Source organism: Manis javanica, chromosome 2, assembly GCF_040802235.1.
Source record: "Manis javanica isolate MJ-LG chromosome 2, MJ_LKY, whole genome shotgun sequence".
Taxonomy (NCBI): Eukaryota; Metazoa; Chordata; class Mammalia; order Pholidota; family Manidae; genus Manis; species Manis javanica.
The window spans coordinates 103,193,689-103,203,770 of NC_133157.1; positions in this window are offsets into that span (position 1 = coordinate 103,193,689).

Genomic DNA, 10,082 nt, shown 5'->3' on the forward strand with positions numbered 1-10,082 from the left:
TCAGTGTTTGAGCATAATTTGCCCTGCACAAAACACCAGTGTTTTCTAGAAGGCCTGTTGATTTTTTTTTTCCTTTTGTAAGTATGCAATGTGACTGGGAGTAAAGATTGCTGATGCTATGGGTCCAGGGCCAACCCTCAAGGGCAGCCAGGAGGGAATGCGCCCAGGGGGAGAACAGGGCTTTTTAGTGGAGAGCTGAAGTCTTATGGGGCCTGTCTCTGGACAAAAAACTGTGCTGGCTTCTGCAGGGAACAAGTAAGGGAGGGTCCCAGCCCCTTTTACTTATCCAATCCATGTTGAATGGAAGCACATTCCATTTTCGAATTTTCGAATTGTTAGAAGGTTAATTGTTTTGAAGTACATCCCCATTTGTTCCAAAAAGAATTTTTTGGCTGGACATTTACTTGCAGTTTTACTTGTTGCCTGTGAACTTGATTTTCAAATGTCGATTTCATCTCAAATGCACAAGAAAAACGTTGATTACTGTAACATAGTTTCAAAAGTCCACTTTGGGCCAGAGTGAGGAGCATTGCAAAGTAGCTGTGTACAAAGCTGTATACTAAGCTGCACACATCCTCACCAAGGTTTTTGCTTAACTTTCTCTGGGGTGAGTGTTCAGATGAGGGCATTCATGTAATCATATACCCTACTCCAATGCTCAAAGGCCCTCAGCCCAGGAGTAGCAGCTGGCCCCCAACAGCTGGAGCCTGACTTGTACCTCTATGTTTCACCTAGGCATGGGAAGTATGTTTTGTCTCCCTTCAAAATCAAAATTAGAGATGGCCACTCAGCAATCTCCCCCATAATTAACAGAGAATAAGCTTCATTTATGTTCAGTGCTGGGGCGTTTCTAGGTACTTAACCAATTCAGAGACATCGGTTTCGTCAGTGACTGCAGATAGAAATGATAAAAGCTAGTTATCTGGCTGTCTAGACTGCCGGAGATGATTTCATAGACCTGTTCATTCAGATGACCATACAAAGAAAGCCAAATGGAAATGCAGATCAGTGAGGAATCAATTAGAGAGCACAGCATTCTCTCATTATTATGCTATGTTTACACAGAGGTGCCCTGTGTCAGCCTAGTAATTTTATCATCATATGAATAACACTAAAGATTAGAAGAGATATGGAATTGCTCCACAAATGTTGGCTATTATTATTATTTTCTCTAATTAATTCATGCTAAATTTTCTCTCTGTGATGCTGAATGTATTTCAGGTCTGTTCTTCCCACCTGGATGCAGAATTTCAGACAGCAGAAACTCTCGTGTTTCATTGGAGTATGTCTCTAGAGTGGTCCATTTATACATTCCAACAGACTTGGTTTATCTGAGCCTAATTAACATTTATCCTAAGCATCAAGAAGGTGAAAAGGAAAATGAGTGTTGTCAGGGGAAAGAGAGTTGATTGGTACAGCTGAAGGCTTGGAGCTAGGAGTGGCACGGACTTCCAGTTCAGTACTGCTTTCCACCACAGCACCACTGCAGACCGTGGGGCTCTGAGCCATAGGCAGTGATGACAACAGAGAACTTATGGGACAACAGCTGGCACCAGCACAGTCTTCTGCCAACTCTTGGGTTTGTGTGAAAAGGAAATGGCATGATCCCTACCCATACACCCCACTCCTTCTGCTGAGGTATTTCTTCTGATTGGAAATTCTCATCTTGCTAAAATTTGCTCCCAATAAAACAGAGGGCTGGGGGTGACTCAGGGCCTACAAGTCTCTCTCTACCTCTCACAGCTTCCCTGTGTGGACTCCTCTGTGAGTCTTCACTAGGGCCAGAGAGCAAGAAAGTCCAAATTGTTTCTATTTTATTTAAATTGCACAGGAAAGGAAGAGAATGAACATGGAAACTAGTTTTTAATTTTCTCCCTGAAACCCAACGTTCCTTTTCTCATCTTGACAGCAGGCAACAGTGAACAGAAAGATCTGGCAAGTGCCTCTTCAGCCCTTCCTCTCACTCTTGACACCTGCATCCCTCCCATTCCTCAGTTCTGCTCCCAGAAGCACTTGCTGCTAGCAAAGATATTTTATGCATAAACGTATGTGCTTATGCAACTCTTCTCTGTAAGACAACAAAATGTGCACATGGTAGTGTGATTTATACCTATTTTTAGGTCTTGGTTTTTGACAGAGTATTTCCAAGAGATTTCAGAGGGAGTATTTTAATAAGAGCAATCCTATTTCACACGAGTCTTGCCTTTGTCGTAGCCAAAGCCTTTTCCCAACACTTTTTCCTGCTGTTCTTTTCTCTGGAAATTGTGGGGTAGAAACTGATGATCTCTCAGTTTGCTTCCAGTCCCCGAATTCTTTAAGATTCATTTTATAGGAAAAGAAATTGAATTACAACAAGTTTATGGATCTGACTAAAGTGGAAATTTAATTGCTTACAAGGCAGGGATGGGAACCAAAACCCTGGACTTGGAACCTCAGAGCCTTGCCACCAGACCACCCTGCTCTTTGCTCCTCACTGTTTCCTTTTTGGCTATTGAGAGCCTGGAAAATCCCAGAGCAGAAGTGAGACAGCATTTACGCGCTGTTAGCTTTGGAGTGCTGGGAATCGGAGTAGACGGATCAAGTTCCCCTTTTGTTGGTACCAATAGGCTAGATCCTGTCTCCACGAGATACCATCTATGTGGACGACAGTAGGCTCTGGGGTAAAGGATGCAGGGAACCAGAGATTATACAACTCACATGGTTGGTTCCCCTGGCAGCCAGTCTCCATTTTTGCTGCTTTCCAAAAGTCACCTCATTAGCATAAGTGATGGGAGGGACAAAAGGCCCCTGGGTCCGCTCGGCCTGGGCGTCCCAGCTGTTGTGGCTCCCACCAGAGCGGGAGCAGCGGAGGCCATGCTGGGACTTGGTGACAACCTTGGTGTAGACATGGGAGTGATCAATGCTGGTGGCTGTGGCATGGGCAGTGGTGGGGGCTGGTGTGGGGGGTGTTCTCCATGAGTGAGCAACTGAGGGGCCAGAGACAAGGGGGCCCAAGTGAATCTGTGAAGGTATGTCAATTGTATCTGACACAATGTTCCAAGAGAAAAGAGGTGGGGCCTTCAAGAGAGAGGGTATTCTGGAAGTATCCAATTCAAGAGATAAGATAATCTGAAAAAAATGTATTCACTGTGGCACTTCCCAGAGAGCAGTGTAGGGGAACCACGGGAGATAATTTGATGGCTCTGAGCTAGTGACAGCAGAACCATTACCAGCTCTGGGATAGAGGGATTTAGGGGAGAGAGTGATTATTGAATTCAAAAGGACAGAGACAAGTTTACCTTGCGAGAAACAATGGACATGGCCAACCCCAGGTCAACCTCACAAAGAATGAGCCACAGGGTAAGAGTTCAATTGGAGGCCAGAGAGTAAAGTCTACTGAGGTAGTTCGTGCAGGTGCATCTACTGGGCTGGGTGGAAAAGTGAGGACAGGGGGTCTGGAGAGGCGTTTGGATGACCTCTGGCTCAGAGTCCTACAAAGTAACTGTCGAGGTCTTTCTCTGCCTGACATTTTGTGTTTTTGTTATATGAGGGGTAATGTAGCTTGCTCAAGATTATCAGACTGGGAGAGACCTTTACAGAGTGAGTAGACCGTAGCTGGGCAGAAGGAAACTTGCCTACAGGCAAGGAAAGAAGGGTAAACAAATGTCCAAGGGCAGGAATGGGCAAGGCAAGTTTGCAGAGACTGAGGGTCATCCTGACCCAATGGAAAGTGAAGAATTGCGAGAAATACTGGTAAGTGGGTGGGGGGTCATACTTTGAAGGTCCTTAAAAGTAGGCAGATCATTTGTTTATCGCTGCACTATTTACAATAGCCAAGATATGGAAGCAACCTAAGTGTCCATCAGTAGATAAATGGATAAAGAAGATGTGGTACATATACACAATGGAATATTACACAGCCATAAGAAAAATACAGATCCTACCATTTGCAACAACATGGATGGAGCTAGTGGTTATTATGCTCAGTGAAATAACCCAGGTGGAGAAAGACAAGTACCAAATGATTTCACTCATCTGTGGAGTATAAGAACAAAGGAAAACTGAAGAAACAAAACAGCAGCAGAATCACAGAACCCAAGAATGGACTAATAGTTACCAAAGGGAAAGGGACTGGGGAGGATGGGAGGGAAGGGAGGGATAAGGGTGGGGAAAAAGAAAGGGGGCATTATGATTAGCATGTATAGTGCGTGGGGGGTACGGGGAGGGCTGTGCAACACAGAGAAGACAAGTAGTGATTTTACAGCATCTTACTATGCAGATGGACAGTGACTGTGAAGGGGTATGTGGGGGGGACTTGGTGAAGGGGGAACCTAGTAAACATAATGTTCTTTCTGTAATTGTAGATTAATGATACCAAAACAACAACAAAAAAAGTAGGCAGGTCAGTTTCCCCTTGGTGGGACAGGAAAGAAGTTGCTATTGAAGGTTCGGAAATGAAAGCACCACTGAGACCAGCCTGAGTGGAACAATAGATCCACTGTGGTAAACAGGAGTTGGATGCAGGGAGTCTGGCTGGGAAACATCAATAAATAAAGAAAAGAGTGGAGCAAGCCTGTATTTCAATATGGGAGAGGATGTGGACATTCGATGTGCTTCAGAGGGAAAATTGGCATAGCTGCATATTGCTGGTGTCTTGGTAAGAGAAAGGGATGAGCCCCTAGTAAGCATAAGTTTCTAAGTCTAAGTGATCGAAGAAATGGCTATGAGTTTGACAGAGAAGAAGATGGGACAGGTGGTCATCTAGAGCAGGGGAGTGGTTGGGATATCTCAAGACTGGGAAAACCCATTTTTTAATCATCTCTTTTAATCCTGACATGCAACCGAGTACAACCAAGGATATTACACATGAAAGGATAGAGCAGTGACATCAAATGTTCGGTAGCAGGCAAGCAGGGGGTGCATTGTCTATAGCAAGCCCACAACTGATCATGAAGTCAACCAAAAACTGATGTGCTTTTGATTATTACTATGCCCTGGTTAATAATTAAATGCTCCTGAAAAAAATCTTTTTTTGGTCTATTTGCTCTGATTACTGTTGACTTTTAGTAACATATATGCTTAATGCACATTTTAATTCTTTATTCTTTTTGTTTTAAAAGTTACTTTTAAAGATTGTGATGAAATATGCCACATAAAATATAAAATTTCCAACTAAACCATGTTTAAATGTACAGTTCACTGGCCCCACTTCCAGCCCCTGGTGGCCACTATTCTGCTTTCCATCTCTATAAATTTAACTGCTCTAAGTACCTCATAAGAGTTGAATCATTACTTATCCTTTAATAAGCATTGCATGGTAGCTAATTTGGGGAACTAATTATAAAATTATTCCCACAGAGAACCCAGCCACATGTTTTTGTTTCAAGATGGCACATGAGGGTTGAAGTTCATGTACAGTGGTTGATGTCTACAGCCCCTGTGGTCTTACATATCCCTTTGCTTAAATAGGAGACTCAAAATGGCCAATGATTAAGAGCCCAGTGGTTTAGAGAAGCAATGGAATGTGCGTCCCTTCAATTCTGTCCTTCTATATAACCACTTGTAATCCCTATTTGGGTTTAAAATGTAAAATAGAGTATAAATTGTGAGGTAAAATATTTTTGTTTGGTAAGTGTGAACTTTAGTTCGTACATGAACTGTTTTAAATATGAACAGTGCCTTGAAAGTTAAAATCAATTTTTTCTTTTTTTAATTACTAACTGTTGGTTTTAAAACTAAAAAATGGATCAAGAAAATAAAACTTTTTTTTTTTTTGGCCAGTACCAGTGGCATATGATTTGAGAAGTAAGATTAAGAGAGAAAATAAGACTCTCTCACACTTAAGATGGTCTCTTCTCTACTGTTCAACAGAACAGAGAAAAGAATGAAGCAGACAGTAAACTTTGCCTTTATAGTTTCTTAACTATAGTTATATATAAGTTTCTTAACTTGGTAGATATATGCCTTTACAGTTTCTTAAGTGTCTACTAATTATCAACAGAGATCATAGATGGTTTATTAAAAAATTTCAAATTTGTTTCTTTTTCATTGGAGACTGCTTGAAGATGACATTAAAAAAAAGGCACATTCAGCTTAAAATGGCTTTAAAACCTGAAGAACTTTAAAGTCCTTGAATGTGAGATAGCTGAATCATATCTCTCTTGCTTTAGATGAAGAGAAATTCCTGGTAGTTGAATGAAAACTCCTAAAATCTTTTGATAAACTCCAAAATGTGAAAATAGGTCAAGAAAGAAAAAGCAGTGAGAGATTTCTGCCATCATTTGGGCCTAATTTATATTTTTAACCAAAACAAACTTTTCTGCACTTAAAGAGCAGACATATCAGGAATCAAAAAGAAATTTGTTGCCCGCGGGTAGGAAGTCTCAAATTGCAATCTAGTTTTGAAGAAACATTTTGTAAAAATTAAACATACTATTCTTTTATTTATTTATTAAGGTATCATTGATATATACTCTTATGAAGGTTTCACATGAGCAACATTGTGGTTACTACATTCACCCATATTATCAAGTCCCCCCCGACCCCATTGCAGTCACTGCCCAACAGTGTAGTAAGATGCCACAGTCACTACTTGTCTTCTCTGTGCTACACAGTCTTCTCTGTGACAGCCCCACACACAACATGAGGGTCAATCATAATGCCCCTCAATCCCCTTTTCCCTCCCTCCCCGACCCTCCCCTTTGGTAACCCCTAGACCCCTTTTGGAGTCTCTGAGTCTGCTGCTGTTTTGTTCCTTCAGTTTTGCTTTGATGTTATATTCCACAGATGTGTGAAATCATTTGGTACTTGTCTTTCTCTGTGTGACTTATTTCACTGAGCATAATATCCTCTGGCTCCATCCATGTTGTTGCAAATGGTAGGATTTGTTTTCTTCTTGTGGCTGAATAATATTCCATTGTGTATATATACCACCTCTTCTTTATCCATTCATCTACTGATGGACACTTAGGTTGCTTCCACATCTTGGCTATTGTAAATGGTGCTGCGATAAACATAGGGGTGTATGTCTTTTTGAATCTGCAATCTTGTTTTCTTTGGGTAAATTTCCTACATGTGGAATGACTAGGTCAAATGGTCTTTCTATTTTTAGTTTTTTAAGAAACCTCCATATTGCTTTCTACAATGGTTGAACTAATTTACATTCCCACCAGCAGTGTAGGAGGGTTTCCCTTTCTCCACATCCTCACCAGCATTTGTTGTTCCTTGTCTTTTTGATGTTGGCCATCCTAACTGGTGTGAGGTGATATCTCACTGTGATTTTAATTTGCATTTCCCTGATAATTAGCTATGTGGAGGAGTTTTTCATGTGCCTTGTGGCCATCTGCATTTCTTCTTTGGAGAATTATCTGATGATATTCTCTGCCCATTTTTAAACCAGGTTATTTGCTTTTTTAGGTGTTGAGGCATGTGTGTTCTTTATTTATTTTGGATGCTATCCCTTTGTCGGATATGCCATTTATGAATATATTCTCCCATACTGTAAGATGCCTTTTTGCTCTACTGATGGAGTCCTTTGCTGTAAGAAGCTTTTTAATTTGATGAAGAACCATTTGTTCATTTTTGCTTTTGTTTCCCTTGCCTGAGGAGATGCATTCAGGAAAAAGTTGCTCATGTTCATTATATTCAAGGGTTTTTTGTCTATGTTTTCTTCTAAGAGTTTTACGTTTTCATGACTTACATTTAGGTCTTTGATCCATTTCGAGTTTACTTTTGTGTATGGAATTAGACAGTAATCCAATTTCATTCTCTTGCATGTAGCTGTCCAGTTTTGCCAACACCAGTTGTTGAAGAGGCTGTCATTTCCCTTTTGCATGTCCATGGTTCCTTTATGGTATATTAATTGACCATATATGGTTGGGTTTATATCTGGGATCTCTAGTCTGTTCCATTGGTCTATGGGTCTCTTTTTGTGCCAGTACCAAATTGTCTAGTTTACTGTGGCTCTGTAGTAGAGCTTGAAGTCAGTGAGCATAATCCCCCAGCTTTAGTCTTCCTTCTCAGGATTGCTTTGGCTATTTGGGATGTTGTGTAGTTCCATGTGAATTTTACAACTATTTGCTCTAGTTCATTGAAGAATGCTATTGGTATTTTGATAGGGATTGCATTGAATTGGTAGATTTCTTTAGGCAGGATGGCCATTTTGACAATATTAATTCTTCCTATCCATGAGTATGGGATGTATTTGCATTTATTGATGTCTTCTTTAATTTCTCTCATGAGTGTCTTATAGTTTTCAGGGTAGGGGTCTTTAATCTCCTTGGTTAAGGTTATTCCTAGGTATTTTATTCTTTTTGATGCAATTGTGAATGGAATTGTTTTCCTGATTTCTCTTTCTGATAGTTAATCATTAGTATATAGGAATGAGACAGATTTCTGTGTTTGATTTTGTGTCCCTTACCAATCTGGATGCCCTTTATTTCTTGGTGTTATCTGATTGCTGTGGCTAGGACCTCCAGAACTATGTTGAGTAAAACTGGAGAGTGTGGGCTTCCTTGTCTTGTTCCCAGTCTTAAAGAAAAAGCTTTCAGCTTCTTACTGTTAAGTATGATGTTAGCTGTGGGTTTGTCATATATGGCCTTTATTATGTTGAGGTACTTGCCTTCTGTACCCATTTGTTGAGAGTTTTTTTTTCCCATAGAAATTATTCTCTTATTAATGCCAAAAGCAAAAATGTAAACAATGACATTTGTCAGGTGAATTTTGTACACCAAAATAATCTGTTCCTTTTTTGACAAAGGTAGATTTTCCTAGCTGAATAAAACATAACTGTGTAAAAATTATACCTGGATAAAAAAAAGGTTAGTTGACTGAACCCTTGAAATTTAATCAAAAGTGCCCCATGCTGGTGAGCATAAAACTGTTTTGCCGGCTTCCTTCTTAGTGTTTTAGGGTGTAAAAATGCAGTTAGTACAACTGCTGTTCCTACTGACTGCATTCGACATCTCAGCAACAATTCTCTCCTCAGAATTCATATCTAAGATAGGAATTACTGAAAATATTTAGTATAGATAATTTTTTGACATGTAGGCACTGGGTATATGTATTGGTTTTTTCCATAACCCTGCCATAACGTCATCTTGACTATGCTTTCATGCCTGAATATTGTGATCAGTATCAAGTATAAAAATGTCTTTTTTTTTTTTGAGAGGGCATCTCTCATATTTATTGATCAAATGGTTGTTAACAACAATAAAATTCTGTATAGGGGACTCAATGCACAATCATTAAACCCCAAGCCTAATTCTCAACAGTCTCCAATCTTCTGAAGCATAACGGACAAGTTCTTACATGGTGAACAAATTCTTACATAGTGAATAAATTCTTACATGGTGAACAGTGCAAGGGCAGTTATCACAGAAACTTTTGGTTTTGATCACACATTATGAACTATAAACAATCAGGTCAAATGTGAATATTCATTTGATTTTTATACTTGATTATATGTGAATCCCACATTTCTCCATTATTATTATTATTATTATTTTTAATAAAATGCTGAAGTGGTAGGTAGATGCAAGATAAAGGTAGAAAACATAGTTTAGTGCTGTAAGAGGGGAAATGTAGATGATTACCTGTGTGCCTCTAGACTAAGTATTAATCCAAGCTAGACAAGGGCAACAAAACTTCCACAGATGCAGAAGATTTCTCTCAAAACAGGGGGGGTGAGGTTCTAAACCTCACCTTTGTTAATCCCCAATTTCTCACCTGATGGCCCCCCTGTGACTGTGCCTGTCTTAGGTTGTTCCTCCCTTGAGGAATCTTACCTGTCTCTGGCTAACCAGCCGTCTTCCATGGCCATAAGGGAAATGTAAATTTGGTAAGTGAGAGAGAAGCAATATTCTTTGAAAAGGTTAGCTTTTTACTTCTTTGCAGATTTATGCCCTGTGGCTTCTATGCCCAACACTTGACTTGAGGTATCTTTACCACTTGGAAGAATTATGATACTCGGTAATTTTAAATATGAGGCACGAATTCTACTAAAGGGCTGTAATTAGGAAGGAAGAAGAAAAGCTATAGAAGTAGCAGATGGAAAAAAACATGGGAAGATTGATTATTTCTTTGACATATCTTCTTATAGAGAA